This window comes from Protopterus annectens, chromosome 9.part0 (assembly GCF_019279795.1).
Source record: "Protopterus annectens isolate FY-2018-M chromosome 9.part0, PAN1.0, whole genome shotgun sequence".
NCBI lineage: Eukaryota > Metazoa > Chordata > Ceratodontiformes > Protopteridae > Protopterus > Protopterus annectens.
The window spans coordinates 1,582,640,046-1,582,655,978 of NC_056743.1; the positions used below are offsets into that span (position 1 = coordinate 1,582,640,046).

The 15,933-nt window shown below is 39.8% G+C and overlaps 1 long non-coding RNA gene across 1 annotated transcript in view; it reads left to right on the forward strand.

Moving 5' to 3' along the window:
* Positions 1–343: 343 nt before the first annotated feature.
* LOC122812193 overlaps positions 344–15,933 on the forward strand; it is a 26,525-nt gene continuing 10,935 nt past the window's right edge. The window contains exons 1-2 of the long non-coding RNA XR_006366360.1: positions 344–683; positions 8,673–8,734. This is a non-coding gene — a long non-coding RNA (uncharacterized LOC122812193). The remainder of the gene's footprint in view (positions 684–8,672; positions 8,735–15,933) is intronic.

Below are 15,933 nucleotides of genomic sequence, written 5' to 3' on the forward strand. Positions count from 1 at the left end.
GTTCATTTTCCTTAATAAGTCAAAGCATAAACTCAAAGCCAGTCCATTCAAATAATTCAATAAGTTCTCTGTGGAAAACTAAAAAAGGTTCAGTGCCATGAAGAATTTTCCATACTCTTAATCATTTTGGAACACGTTTAACTTTGATGCTGTTGACTAAGTAATAGTTATTAACTTGTGTTGTTTTAAGTATATATGTGGTAACTGGTTAATGTAGGAAGTATACTCTGAAGAAGTCCATGTTAAGATTATGGAAGGATGAAAATGTATAAGTATATGTATGTATTTCTACTAATAAATGGTGGTATTCATCATGCTTGGTTCTTCTCCTCTACAGTGGTTACTCCTGATATGGCTACCTGTTATATCCTATAACTAAGACTACTGCAGCAGTGACAAACATGATGAAATTTTGGAGGTGTTACTATGCTAAATCCTACATCCATTCATTGATGTAATGTGACAGCATGTGGAGGAGCATATTTGGTTTCCATGGACAGCAGAGGAAAGTACCAACAATATGTGGACATTCTATAACTTAGCCTATTTTCTTGAGGCCCTGGGAACCATTGACTGCACCCACATGGATGTCAGGTTCCCATCCACTTCACAGAGCATCCAGTATATAAAGAAGAAGGTCTTTCACTTTATCAGCTGCCAGGAAGTATTGTGAAATGCACAAGGTATTCCATATAATCTGCCTGTCTATCATCCTGGTAGTTCCTGTGTTTTCTACATCAGGCACACAAGCCACTTTTACCAGCTTTTCATGTGGCGTGACTTTCTATATGGTCTTCTGTTTAATAGATGAACACATTGTTTTCAACAGAGCCCTGGGTATGCTGTTCCCAGAGAACTAGGCTAGTAATAATGATGTCAGGTGTTGTGATACAGGTGATGCAGGATATGGCTTGGAACTGTGACCGATGTGCCCAAACTAAATGCTCCATACCATGATGGACATGACATACACTACACACAACACTGCACAAACATAGCATATTAACAAATGTGTGTTTACACTCATGAAAGCTTGCTTTTAATGCTTGGACAAGTGTGGTGGCACACTATAGTATGCTTCTGAGACCTGCAGTAATATATTTATGGTCTATACCAATGATGCACAATATGGTAGTATGCAAGCAGATACAACCTAGGAACATCGTAATATGATGTAAGGGTTATGGGAGGTGAATCTATCAGACAAATATGTAGAAAGCAGGTTGAGGGGGGTCAGGAATCACATCCTCCAGTGTCCAAGTTCAGTTTCCATGTTGTTAATATTAGCCAGTTATTCGGGGCAGCTTTGCAGTGTTGGGACTTGATGTGTCCTAGATGGGGATGGTCTAGCACTTTGGGAGCATGTTCAAGAACCCTGCTGTGGTCCCCCCAAGTGGGGAGTCAAAAGATGAAACGCATCCATGATCATGAGGATGACCGTGGCTAATTGCTGCAATAAGTACGTCATCAGGGGATAAGGAGGATAAGGAGAATGTGGAACTGTAGGATCCAGAGGGCTGACCAGTTGAACCATCCCTCCAAAGGAGTCATATGACTGCCAGCTATGGGCATGAGGGTGTTCACAGCCAGGGATGCAGACAGCTGTAATTTGACATGGTAGTGACATAGTCTCCAGAGCAATATGTGTCATCTGTCTAAGCCTGGCCTGTAACTATGCACTGTGCATTTGAATCTTTAAACAGTCATGGTGGACACTTGCCAGTATTCTCATGAGTGTACTAATAGATGTCAATAGGCTCACCTCTACCCTCAGCAGGTATGTTTGAGCCTGGTCCCGTTATTCCATGTTACTGTACAGGCAGTGTAGGTCATTTCACAGTCCATGCATTGACAGCACTTTGTTGTGTAAACTCTGCAGTATACTCATGAAGTCTACCAGGGTGAAGCACCCTCCAAGAGGAGCCACTTTGTTTTTCTGCATAGCTGCCTAGCTTGAGCATTTGCTGGCTTGTTAAACTTGATTTCTGCATTAGTAGCTGTATTTAGAGCACAACCAAAAGCTGTTTGCTGAATTTCCTGTTTGCACTTAATTTTAAATCGTTTTTTTCTTAAAACTTGCATATTTTCTGTCGTTGACCTAGCACTCTTGTTATAACTTGATATTACTCGTGAACCTCTGTTATCTCTGAAAAAACAAAAACAAAAAAATCTTGCTTTTTCCCACTTTTCTGAGAGTTAAAAAGTTCAGTTACGGGCTTGCTGTTCCTGAACTATTTGAAAGTTTCTGTGAGGCCATTTTGCTTGGGCTAAAGGAAAGTCTCTCTGTTGATCAGTGGCAGTGAATAACATTGAGCAGCTGGTTACTGACTTGAAACTGTAGTTTTATTGTCCGTTTGGGTCTATTCCTGCTTCTTTCCAGCCCTGCTATCATGCAGTTGCCACTACAGCACCAGGTTAAACAAGGTTAAACTCTTTCTGGCTCCAGAAAGTCTGTTCTTCAATTTTTCCCTTAGAACTGCTCTGTTAGGAACCTAAACAGTTTACACCTTCACTAAAAAGTGCAGCACTTGTTCCAAATAGCTTTTTCTTCTCAAAGCTCAGCACTTGTCTTATAAGCATATCCCTTGTCTTATAAGCATTCTCTTTGTAGGTCAAGCACTCCTATATTATACAAATCTCTCACTAGCAAACCCCCCAGTGCCCACTTCCTGCTAAGCCCACTACTTTATACCAACTCATAAATCTTTCTAGCATGTCGAAGGGTCAGATGCTGGTGTCCTCTCCTGCCCAGTTGGTGAATCTGGGAATTCTGAGACAATGTTACAATTGCCTCATGTACGGACAACCCTCTCCTCCTCCCACATAACACTAACACTTGCGAGAGATGCAGCTATTTAACCAAACTGGAGGCTGAGCTCTCTCAACTCAGGACTGGCAAGACCAGGCAGGAGGAGCACACCACAATACAAGTCTCACATAACTCAACCACACTACTGAATCAAACACATAAACACACTAAGACATAGGCTCTGAGTAAAATTTACCTAAACAGCAGAGGCCTCCAAAGCAGACACCCAAGCAACTGCAAACTCTATACACCACACAAACAACACATAAACAACAAAATCAGTGTGCAAAGCAGTCACTGCCCTTAAGGCCAAATACTACACCAAACATACTTGTCATAGGTGACTCCATAGTCAGACACATTGACGTCCCACTCACCAGGCTGAGCAAGGAGAAGGTCACGGTAAGCTGCTACATAACACAAGCACTCAGGTCACTCCACGGCAAGTACAAGTATGACACAGTCATTGTCCATGCTGGTGTGAATGACCTGAGACATACCTCCCTGGACTACATGAAAAGAGACATAGAGGAGCTCTCTGATTATGTAGCCCAGGCAGGTATGACCCTGACCCTGAGCAGTATCCTTCCTTCACCAAGAATGATGCCACAATATAGTGACAAGATGATCAGCTTTAACAATTGGCTTAATTTCTGGTGTCATTCAAAGGGGATCAGTGCCTGTCTGCCTGGGATGACATGCTTGCACCTGTCACCCCTGGGATTCCAGATATTGGCTAAGGTTCTTGCCACCTCCATAGTGCCTTTTTTAGGCAAGGCTCAAATTCTAAACCTACCACCCTAGAAAAAGAAACTAAGGGTAATGCTGCTCAATGCCAGAAGTCTAAATCTCAAAATGCATGCACAGGCCCTTCTCAGTATGGAGAACATTGATGTCTGTGCTGTGACTGAAACCTGGTTCAAGGCTCCTGAGAGCACCCTGGCACTATCAGGTTTCATCTCATATCATGCGTTCCAGCCCCAAAACTCAGACCACACCACAAAAGGAGGGGATGTATCCATATTCATCAAGGATACCCACACCTCCAGGTTGACCATTCAGGTGCAATTAACCATAGGCAAAACTGCTCTACAATTTGTAGCATGCTACAGGCCACCCTCTCAAACTCAGGAAACCCACACAGCCTTCCTGAAGACAGTGGAGGTATAAATGTATCACCAAACACCATCATATTGGGTGACTTCAACTACCCGAATATAGACTGGGAACATTACTCAAGCCCAAACTTTCTAGCCCAAAGGTTCCTGGAGTTCATAAATTCAAATGCCATGGAACAACTAGTCACCATCCCCACAAGAGGAGAAAATATACTAGATCTCATCATCACGAACATGGGGACAAAATGCTCCACAGTATATCCCTCATTGGTGAGATCAGATCATAAACTAATCTCACTAGAAATCCACATCCGCCCCACCCCAAACAAAAAGTCCACGGTGAAGAACTTCTCTAAAGCAAACTTCACACTACTCAAGACAGGTGTGGTATCCTTCAAGGCCCCCGAGCCAATGGAAACCACAACCCAAGCTGTGGAAGCCCTTACAAATCTATGAACACCTTCAGGACTGCATGGATCAGGCAATCCCAAATAAAACCAAGACTCTTTCCACCAAGGGAAAACATCCAGTCTGGTGGACCCCAGCCATAAACAAACTTTACAATAAGAGGAGAAAGCTATTACATGATAGAGCAAAATCCCAAAAAGGGAAGGCATCTTTGATCAGCACTAGCAAGAAACTAATATCCCTCATAAAATCATCCAAGGCCAACTTTGAGAGAAAAATTGCCATAGATTCAAAAGACAATCATAAGGCCTTCTTCAGCTATGACAGAAACCTGGGTGGAAACTCCCAGATATGCTCAGAATTAGTCCAAAATGATACAAAAATCACTGAACCCACAGACATTACCAACATACTGGCAGACAGGTTCACACCCCTCTCCCCAAAGGAGAGATAACTATCCCAACTGAGAGTAGCCTCCCAGACATCTCAAATGCTGCTCTCTCTAAAGCTAAAACACAGCATCAATGGGACGAATGGGGTCCCGGCTGTGTGCTACATGAACTCAATGAAGAACTAAACCATAAGGCAGCTGTTTAATCTTAGCCTCACCACAGGATATGTGCCCAAGGAGTGGCGTCACGGCAACTGTGGTCCGGCGGTGCCTCGGACCCTGGTAATTACCGCCCCATAAGCTTAACAAGCCTGGTCTGCAAAGCTATGGAGAGGATCATAATGGAACTCATAAACAAGGACATAGGGGATATGCAGACCTTGGGTTTGGCTTTGTCAAGGGCAGATCTTGCCTTTTGAACCTTCTTGAAACAGTCACCAAGGCCATTGATGAGGAAAGGCAGTCCATACAGCCTACCTTGACCTTGCAAAGCTTTCAACACAATACCCCACTCGGGTATTATAGAAACTTACCAGCTTAAATGTAAACCCATATGTCACAAGATGGGTTGCAAACTGGCTAAAGGACAGAACCCACAGGGTTAGAGTTGCTGGAGCCATGTCAGACTCAAGCGGTTACAAGTGGAGTCCCACGCCCCTATTGTTCGGCATCTACTTCTCAGAAGTACAGGCAAACATAGAAGGACTATAGCTGACAAAGTTTGCTGATGACTGCAAACTGGGTGCCATAGTGGATAGTACATCGGACACAGACATCCTTCAGAGGGGTCTCACGGAAACTGATAGCTGGTGCCAGAGCCATGGCCTGAAGTTAAGCAAAAAGTGTATAGTCATACCGGGAAAAACAAGGTAACCCCAAGTTACCATATAGGTGGCAACCCACTAAGCACAGAAGAGGTTATCAGGGACCTGGGGACCCAGGTTGACAGAGGCCTCTCGTTTGACGCTCACGTTGCTAAAGTGGTTCGAAAGACCTTCTACATTGCCCACCTGATCATGAAGGGATTCACATCCAGATCAAGTGAGGTCATTGTTCCCCTGTACTCTTCACTTATCAGACCAATGATCGAGTACAATGCCCCATTCGGGATGTATCTCACCCGACACCTGCAGCAATTGGAGAGACCCCAAAAGTTCCTCACCAAAAGGATAAAGGGACTCCAAAATCTGTCATATGCTGCCAGACTGCAGAAACTCCAACTCTATTCAGTTGCATACCATCTGCTCAGAGGTGACCTGTGCCTGTCATAAAAGGCCATGATCAACCCGGAATTAATGGACATGCTCCACCTCAAAAAATCCAAATCCACCAAAACCACTAGAGCAAGAGACTTAAACCTTAGCACTGATATAAATAGGACGTGCTGGAGGGATAGATTTATCACCCAGAGACCCCCATGCTGTGGAATAAAATCCCGGTCCATGTGAGGCAGAGCACCTCGCTGGCTCTGTCCAAGAGAAATCTTAACCGGTGGATGGGAGATCGTAGGTTTACCCCGGAAATCATCTCTGTATCACTACTGGACAGAGGCACAACAAACTAATGGGCACAGTATTTCTAACATACCACATAACTTTGGGCTAGGCTTATAAATGCCCTAGGGCAGTTAGCCTAGTATAAACCTATGAACCCATGAACCTATGAACCATGCTGTGCACATCTACTAACTGATGCAAAGAATGACATCCAGGTTAAAAAATAAACTGGATTCATGGTAGCAATGACCACCTATATGTCTCTTCTCTATGATGACTGCACACACTTTGGAGACAACAAAGTTCACAGATGCTGTCTGTGGTTGTAAATCCATTGTAGTTTGAGAGGGGTAACATGAAATATAATGGATAACCCATGTTAAACATAAGTGATGTCAGAGATTCAGCTTGCCCTTACACAACCATCACATATGGCATATGTGTGTGTGTGTGTGTGTGTGTGTGTGTGTGTGTGTGTGTGTGTGTGTGTGCGTGCGTGCATGCGTGCGTGCGTGCGTGCGTGCGTGCGTGTGTGTGTGTGTGTGTGTGTGTGTGTGTGTGTGTGTGTGTGTGTGTTACTTGCTGATTTCCAGCATGTGCTGACCTGTTATTCTGGACCTTCCATCACTCAAACCTGTGAAAGCATAAAGATAACATATATATGTCAGTGCTGGAACATGAGTGAGAAGGGTCTTCAGTGACACCTCTGTCTTTAGTGTAGTGATCCTGTCCTGCCATTGACATTCTCTCAGTCCTATGATAAGATGCATCTACCCATCAGTTACACATGTGTACATATGTATGCATAACTGTCCTTGGTAGACCTTTTTCTTAACACTCACCCCCTGCTTCCATTTAGTAGCCACATACCTCTCTGCTAATGTGCTCTCACCATTCACACTGTCTGCAATTCTGACAACAGCAAAAGGCACGCCACCACTGCCTGCCTTCTTGCAATACTGGGTCGACAGTAGACAGTATGACTTGTACTCAGGAGGCCCTCTTTTCCTGCAGCATGACATGCAGTCTGTACATTTACGCTACATTGTATTCCCACTTTATGGCTAACAGTACCCTGTCCTGTCCTTGTACTCTGTTCCCTATCAGGGGCAGTTCTTCACACTCCCTCAAGAGTAGAACAGTACCCTGTGCTGTCCTTGTACTCTGTTCCCTATTGGAGGCAGTTCTTCACACTCCCTCAAGAGTAGAACAGTAGCCTGTGCTGTCCTTGTACTCTGTTGCCTAGCAGAGGCAGTTCTTCACACTCCCTCAAGAGTAGAACAGTAGCCTGTGCTGTCCTTGTACTCTGTTCCCTATCAGAGGCAGTTCTTCACACTCCCTCAAGAGCAGAACAGTAGCCTGTGCTGTCCTTGTACTCTGTTCCCTATCAGAGGCAGTTCTTCACACTCCCTCAAGAGCAGAACAGTACCCTGTCCTGTCCTTGTACTCTGTTCCCTATCAGATGCAGTTCTTCACACTCCCTCAAGAGTAGAACAGTAGCCTGTGCTGTCCTTGTACTCTGTTCCCTATCAGAGGCAGTTCTTCACACTCCCTCAAGAGTAGAACAGTAGCCTGTGCTGTCCTTGTACTCTGTTCTCTACTACTATGAGGCTGTTATATACCTTCCAGAGCAGGACAATAGCCTGTGCGTTCCTTAAACTCTGTTCCCTGTCAGGGTGAGTTACTTACACACCCTCTAAAGCAGGCAAGTGTCTGTGCTGTCCTTGTGTTGTGTTACCCTACATAATCCACCTTTTGGTATTTGTTGATGTTGCTCCCATGCACCTAGTTGGGAACCCTGCACTCCCAAGGTCCATTATAGTTTACCTTGTCAGTTATCAGTATGCCTATAAGGTAGTACAAACTGTTAATTACTGTATTCCTATTCCTAAGTTGATCATTGTCACATGGTCTCCCTCAATATGGGTTAAGAAGTCACGTGCAGAGTTCACTTGTGTAAAAAACAGTGCAAAGCTCATAGCACCACCCACCTGCACCCAAGATATGTTCCATACCACAGGCAACATGATGGCTTCATGTGTAACACTGATGTCTGGCTCCAGCACTTTGTTAGGGCAGTGAGTGATGTTAACACTCACTCTAGTGAGCAGTGCCAGGACCTGTCAAAGCACCACTAAAACCAGCTCCAGCAGTAGGAGACAGCAGCCAGGGAAACAGAATCAGCATTCTATGGAAAATAACTTGTGAGTCTGAAAAAAAAGTGCTACATTTATATGTTATTTTACAATTTTATGACATGTGCAGTACATTTTATACTGTGTTGCTTATTTTTTATTTGAGTACTGTGGGAGTTGCATCTTTTTGAATTCTGTATTAACCACTGTGTACATAGTTTTGCATTATACTTTCTGAACATTGTCTATTACTGTCCTTGCATTCTGCTGGCAGAGACAATTATACTGATTACTGTCTATTTTAAATGTTTACAGCAGCAGAGATCACTTTGAACTAGAAGGCCTGTCTAAGCAGTGCAGGTTCTTCAGAATGCAGGGTAAGTGAATTTTGCAGATATCTATCATTTAATATTGAATTTGGGTTGTCAGATACATATGTACTAATGCATTACATTTTTCTCTTTCTCAGCAATGGTGCAGGATATAAAGAAACATCAGAAACCTGAGTCTATACCACCAAATGTGGCTGCTACTGGGTCACCAGTTGTCAATAGGCCTGCATCACTCTGTAGGGGGAAGGAGGCCACCCCGCAGTATGTGACTGGTTCATTGGTGACCTCTGTGGCTACCACATTGGAGGGGCAGGCAGATGTGTCTTCTCTAAGGATGACCCAGAGACGTCCATTTGGGTCACCCAGCATCAGGTGTGCAGGCTGGTCATGCCCAAGATGTGGGCAACAGCTGGAATCCTGCACTAGTACTCTAGAGCATCTCCTTGTGCAGCTGATGGGTCTTGTTACACTAAAGCATCTGTGCTATTTAGTACAGCATTAAAGCATTATGGATCTTTATGAATACTTCCTTCCCCCATTTTTTCTGCTGGGTCCTTATTAAATTCCTGCTTCTTATAACAAGCACTAAATAAGATTTGTCACTTTAAGATTCAGCTTTCCAATATGGAATATTACTCTGTTACCAGACAAAAAGCAAACATATTTCCATCTTGCAACTATTTTATCTTTAGCCTCTATATATTTAATATTAAAAAAAAGTACTACCCTTCCTTTATGCATTACATCCAAGGAAACTCTAGAGGATTGCAGACTAACTTCTAATGTTTGCTTTCTGGGCCTTTTGACAAAAAACAAGTTATATCATTACAGTTTAAACAAATATTCATATCCCTACAGCCACAAGTGTTACAAAAAAAGTTTAAAAGCCAAACTGTTCACCAAAAACTAGTTTTAAACTGGTCACATCCATTCAGTTCTATGTCTTAAACTAGATAATGCAGTGAACATTAATCTCAGCACAAATGTTTTATTTAGTTATTTATTTATTTATTTATTTACACTTTGTTGACCAGGTTATTCCCACTAGGCTAATGACGTCTTTTTAGGGGAGACCTGAGGTGCTATTCATACTGACTATGGAAAAGTTGGCCAAGAATCAGGGCACGCCCCCTTACTCTTTTCAAAAGTGCCATGAGATATTTTACATCTACTTGCACTAGCACTAATTCAGACAGGGCCTCAGTTCAATGGCTCATCTGAAGGATGGTCAAACTATTTTTTAAATGCTCAAATTCATTCAATTATATGTCTTAGATGGGGTTTTACAAGTAACAATAATACAGTAAATATTAATAGTTATATTATTTCATAAATAACTTCCAGTATTTCAGTAACCAAACAAGCTACGCAGCCAGTTGTGGGCTTCCATATAATGCTAAGCAGTCTTGTCTTTGCTGCTTGGTTGTCGAAATATTTAGAGAAATATGAAAAGCATGACAGTATAAACAACTAGCATAGTGATAACTTTTAATATAGCTAACTGCAATAAACATGGGTCAAACATCAAAATAGTTATGTTGAGTATGATTTAAGCATTAAGAATACATTTCCAAGAGCTTCTATGTAACATAGTTTTGAAATTATTAACATAAATACAAACAGGCAATACAAACATACTTCTCAACTTCTTAGCTCAAAAAATATGGACAAAGTCTAAAATAATGGGGGACAAAGGCCCACAAATAAGGACAGATTTTAAATACTGCTCTTACAAACTTAGAATAATAAATGTAATATTGCCTGTGCAGTGGATGAGATAGTAAATGAGGATCTTTGTACTTGAGCTGATGGTAACTCAGGCAGATATAAAAGATCTCATGACACTTATCCAAATGAGTAGGATATTTTACTTAAACAAAAAGCAATACAATATCATAAGATTTTCAATAAAATATAACTTAAAAGACAATCCCCACCTCAAATTATATTTAAAATTGCAATACTACATGGAAAACAACAAACATCTTCCTTTATTTTTCACCCACCCTCTTATTTTATGCAAAGCCTACCTTCCTTTTTATTTTACATTCATCCCATATTTTTACTATGCAATACTTTGTTATACCCAACCAACCAAATATGTATATAAAAACAAAATAAACTTTATCCCTGTTATCTAATTTATCCTTGCTAATCCCCTTACACTATACATATAAAATAATTTGTCTAACAATGTTTTTGATGTGCAATCAAAATGCTTGTATCCTTTTATAAACAGAAAAAATACATGTTCTGCTGTTCTTTATTATTTTATAACCTAATCTTTCATATACCTTCTTGTGGCTCATACTACTGTTTTTTCATTATTTTATAACCTGTTTGTTTTTCTTTTGGCTTTTCCCGGTTAGGGGTCACCACAGAGGAACTCCAGTTCGCTAATGATTGGCAGTCAATTTTTATGATGCTCAGGTGCCAGCCCGATACCCAGCCTTCAATGAAGGCATGCCCATTCATGCATGTCTTTCAAATGCCACTCAACCACAGGGAGGACATGGAGACTCCACACAGAAGGCGCTCCAGCTGAGAATCGAACAGGAGAACCTCTTGCTGTGAGGCAACAACATTACCGCTGCACCACCACGGCTTTATTATTTTATAACCTAATCTTTCATATACCTTCTTGTGGCTCACACTTGCCTTAACAGGATATTTATTGATCAATACCCTCCACAAAAATCCTCCCACTCATACTTCTACCTCAATAACCTAGCTTGTCTATTTAAAAGATGCTAAATACTATGGCATGTTTAATTTGTTCATTTAAACTCAGCAGTGAACTGACTATATAATGCCTGTTTGTTACATTTTTCATACTTTTTTTTCTGTTTCTCTTCACTTCTTACTCATAGGTTCTCCATTCCTTTTTTCATATGTTCACCTCCATCACCTTCCAAGTTGCCTCCTCTCTTATGTTTCTTACTGAATTATGTTCCAATAATTTTGTATTACACATTATATCCGATGGTTTTATCACAATATTTGCATTCCTGTTACAAATATTTTGCAAAATAATTTCAATGAACATAAAAAATAACTGGGTTTATCAACCCCAAACCACCTCTGTTTCTCAAGTTATACACCATGAGTCTTTTTGATAGATTCATTCTGGATCTTCAAATAACTTAAAAGGTACTTCTAATAAATCCTGTTCAAATTCTGCTGTTATAACACAAACCTTCTGCTTAAATAACATGTCTTTGCCTAACACCACTGAATTAATTAAATACACTTTTTTTGTAAAAAATTAAATCATATGCTTTCTGTATAACCATTATATCATTCATTTTCTTTATTACTTTCTTCCACTGTTTCATTATTACTTGTCTAACCCCAAATCTAATACTCAGTATCTCAATATCATTCTTAGTAAATATATGATCTACCTATTTTATTTCACCAATTTTTTTTCTCTTCTCATTACCTAAAGTTAATCCGACAACTTTCATAAAGGAACATGACTCCTTCATCCATACCTTATTCTTAATAGTATCATCTGCATAGCTGCAGCACATCATTATAGGAAACTGAAGTAATCCTCATAAATTATAGTTCTTGCATGGTTGCTTCTTTGTATTTTTCCTTTAACATTATTTAATGGCAAGTTAAACAATATTGTACTCACAGGGTACCATTGCTGCACACCTATCTCAAACAAAACTTTCTCAAGAAGATTTCCTGAAATAGTTTAACAATCTCCCATCAATAAACTCACCACTTCTCACAGATCATGCATTTCTCACCCCACCACCATTCATCCCCTCTTCCACTTCAAATGCATACCTCCCAATGAAATCTCTGTTCTAAAATATTCCCACTGATATCCCTCCTGGATCTAACAACATAAACCCCTGATTCATATTTCACTCTGCAGAGATCATTTACTTCATCCTCTCACCCACATATATAATATCTCAACCAAAACATTGTCCACAAATTTGTATAACTGGTCTAATTAAATCCCTCCCAAAACAAACCAATGCAAATCAATCCAATATCAATCCTCCTAACTCTGGGCAAAATTCTAGAAAAGATAGTTTACAACCAACTCTCTCTATGTCTCCATCCAGCACAAACATGGATTTTGTTCTGCATGAAGTACTGTGACAGCACTGTGGTCCCTTACTGATGACTTCTTGCAAAAGAGTGATGCATGTTCACAGGTGCCCTGTTTATAGATCTAACAAAGGCATTTGACCTCATTGACTACTTTCTTCTTCAAAACAAACTAATTGAAATTGGTGTTAATCCAGATACCACTCTCTGGTTTTAAAACTTCCTCACACTTCCTCATTGATGACACTTCAGAGTTAAAATAGGACCCTCCCAATCAAAATCTATACCTACTACAGAAAGGTGTACCACAAAGATTTATTCTTACCCCCCATACTATTCTTCATATTGATTAAAATGCTTCCTTATTACTTCCGCCATCTCCTATTTCTCATTTGTGCTGATGACATGGTCATTTACCAATCACGTCACTCTCAAACTATTAATCAGTGCCAACTCTAATTTCCATGAGCTCCATCACTGGCTCATAAATGTCTTTTCAATGCCACCAGACCAAAATTATATGTTTTGGAACTCCATAGAACATTCACCAAGTTCCTGACTCTTTGACTATCTCTGATTTACACAACCATTCCATAGAAACAACCTCCGGCTTCAAGTACCTAGAATTATGGTTTGATCAGTCACTAAAATTCCATTTTCATATAGACAAAGGAAAAGTGAAAATAAAATCATAGGATCATATGCGGTCACTAGGCTATTGGCCTTGAGGCCCTTATAAGCCTAGCCAAGTATTTAGCCCATGTTTACACAAATCGGTTTACTATTGTTTGTGCGAACGACATTCTGTCGGCTGCAATGTGCAGAAAATCAGAATGTCGAACGCACAAACATTTGTGCACCAGATAGTCAACTCCACTTATGCGAATGCACTACTTTCTGTTTCTCATCCAGTTATCCATGTTGTGCTTAAATCTTTTGTGCCAAAAAGATCTATCCGAACCAGCCAAAATACTCATCTTCAAAGGAGTTTGCCCTTCTGAACTTGAATATGGACTTTCTATTTTCATTTCTGCTTCCAAGTAAAACTGCTGCTTTTCAAATGATCTCTATGAGTATCTACCGATTCATTAGAAACTCACCTCTCTGTGAGCATCACTATAACACCCTAGAAAAGTTCAAATGTCTACTCATAAAACAAATATCTAACTTACTGTTAGGATCTCAACTCTACAAATTACTCCACCTCCACATATTTACTCCTTTTCCATTTAGACTTCATAAAAATGGTCTCATATAACCTGAGATACTAGTCACAATTCACACAAACTCTCATTACCCCTAGACCCACACTCCTCAACACTGTACATGAGTTCTCCTACTCTTAGGCAAGCTCTCCCCATTGACCCAAAGAAAATCAACACTTATTCCAAATTCAGACTGCAACTCAAAAAACTCTTCTTCATCCAAGCCAAATACTCTTGCTTCAACACAGGACCTATCAACTAACACACTGTTGCCTATTCCCTTTCTGAGTCTCTTCTCCTCACTCAGATTTAGTGAAGGGTGACCCACTTTAGAAACTAATGTATATAATATATAATACATTACACTGTGGTTTTTCGCTAGAGTGTATATATGTATTTTTCTATGTAACTTGTCTAAACTATTCTGTTATTGCTTACATTTCTGTATTTTTGTGAGAGGTTTTGTATTTCACCCATCAAAATGGTCAGTATTGATCAGTGCATTACCCCAGTAAACAAATATAACTGAATAAACATCTTTTCCTTGTCATTTCTACTTAATGAAACATTTACTAGAATTGTAGAAGTTGTGTTTCATATATAGGTTTGAAAATGCAATAATCTTCTGCAGAATACCATATTCTTTTAAAATATTCAATAAAGAAGGTAAATTAATTTATCCTTAGTTTGGTTTTGTGAAATTTCCTCCACAACTTCCTTGAATATAGTTAACATTTCAATACTGTCTTTACCATATGTCCCATATATCCTCTCACTTAACACCTCTTTTGCAACACCTGTAAATCTCATCTGATACATGGTAATTAAAGCCTTATCCTCTCCATTGTGCATTGATTTACCTTGACTTGCCAATTCATTAATTACCTTATGAAAGCATGATACATTTTCCTTTTGATTTTTCCATAAATGCATAATCAATGCAATATTTTGCCTAGCACTAATTCAGTTTTCCCTCCTTATATATACTTTGAGTTTCCTCAGTGGTGATCTCTTTGTTAAACTTATTCTTTACATCATCAGCAATCATTCTCACTTTGAAATGTTTGCTTTTGTGCATACATATTCTCTAAAAGGCCTCAGCTGTACATATCATTATAATTATATAATAGTTCTTACTCTGTACATTACTTAACATGCCCTCATATCTTATATGCTTGCTCAAAAATGAACTGACCTCTTCTTTTCTTTCTTTGACTGCAAGTTTTTGTCTCATTAATCTATCATTCATCCATCATTCATATTTGTTAAAAGCATAAATTAAGGTGGGGTACAAATCCTTGGCACCCTGACACTTTCTTACTGTTATTTATTATTATCAGTAGGGGACATCATTTTAAGGGACATATCTGAGACATAAGACAAAAGGCAATGACAAAGGTTGGACTAATTATGAGCACAATTACAACTAGGGATAGAAATAAATTAACCATATTTATTATACAAGTCATTGTCAAGAACAATAACTAAATATCTTTTGTGGTATGCTCATGACATAACTTGGATTGCTGAAAAGTGTGCAATGCAGGCTCAGTAAAAAGACAAAAGGTTACTGAGATTTGGGTTACTTTCATAGAATGAAAAAATAAACACGTAGTAACACATACAGATATTTAAGAGACAAACTTTTATTAGCTGTCAAGGCTGTGAGGGATCCTTGATTTAGAGGTGAGATGGGTTTAACCTTAAATATAGAATATCAGAAAAATCGAAACAGAGGACCATTATATAAAGTGGCTATAAACATAACTACTAGAAGAAAACCTTTCCTCTCTCATACTATTGTAGTCATAAAGAACAGATTCCCATATAGAATCAGGACTGCGGAAACTAATTCCTGTTAAAATGTTTTTTGATGAATACATGAAAGATAGAAAATGCATCTTTGGACTTATGGGAACTGTATTACTTGAATTTCCTAAGACCTGATTGCAGCCTAACTATAAC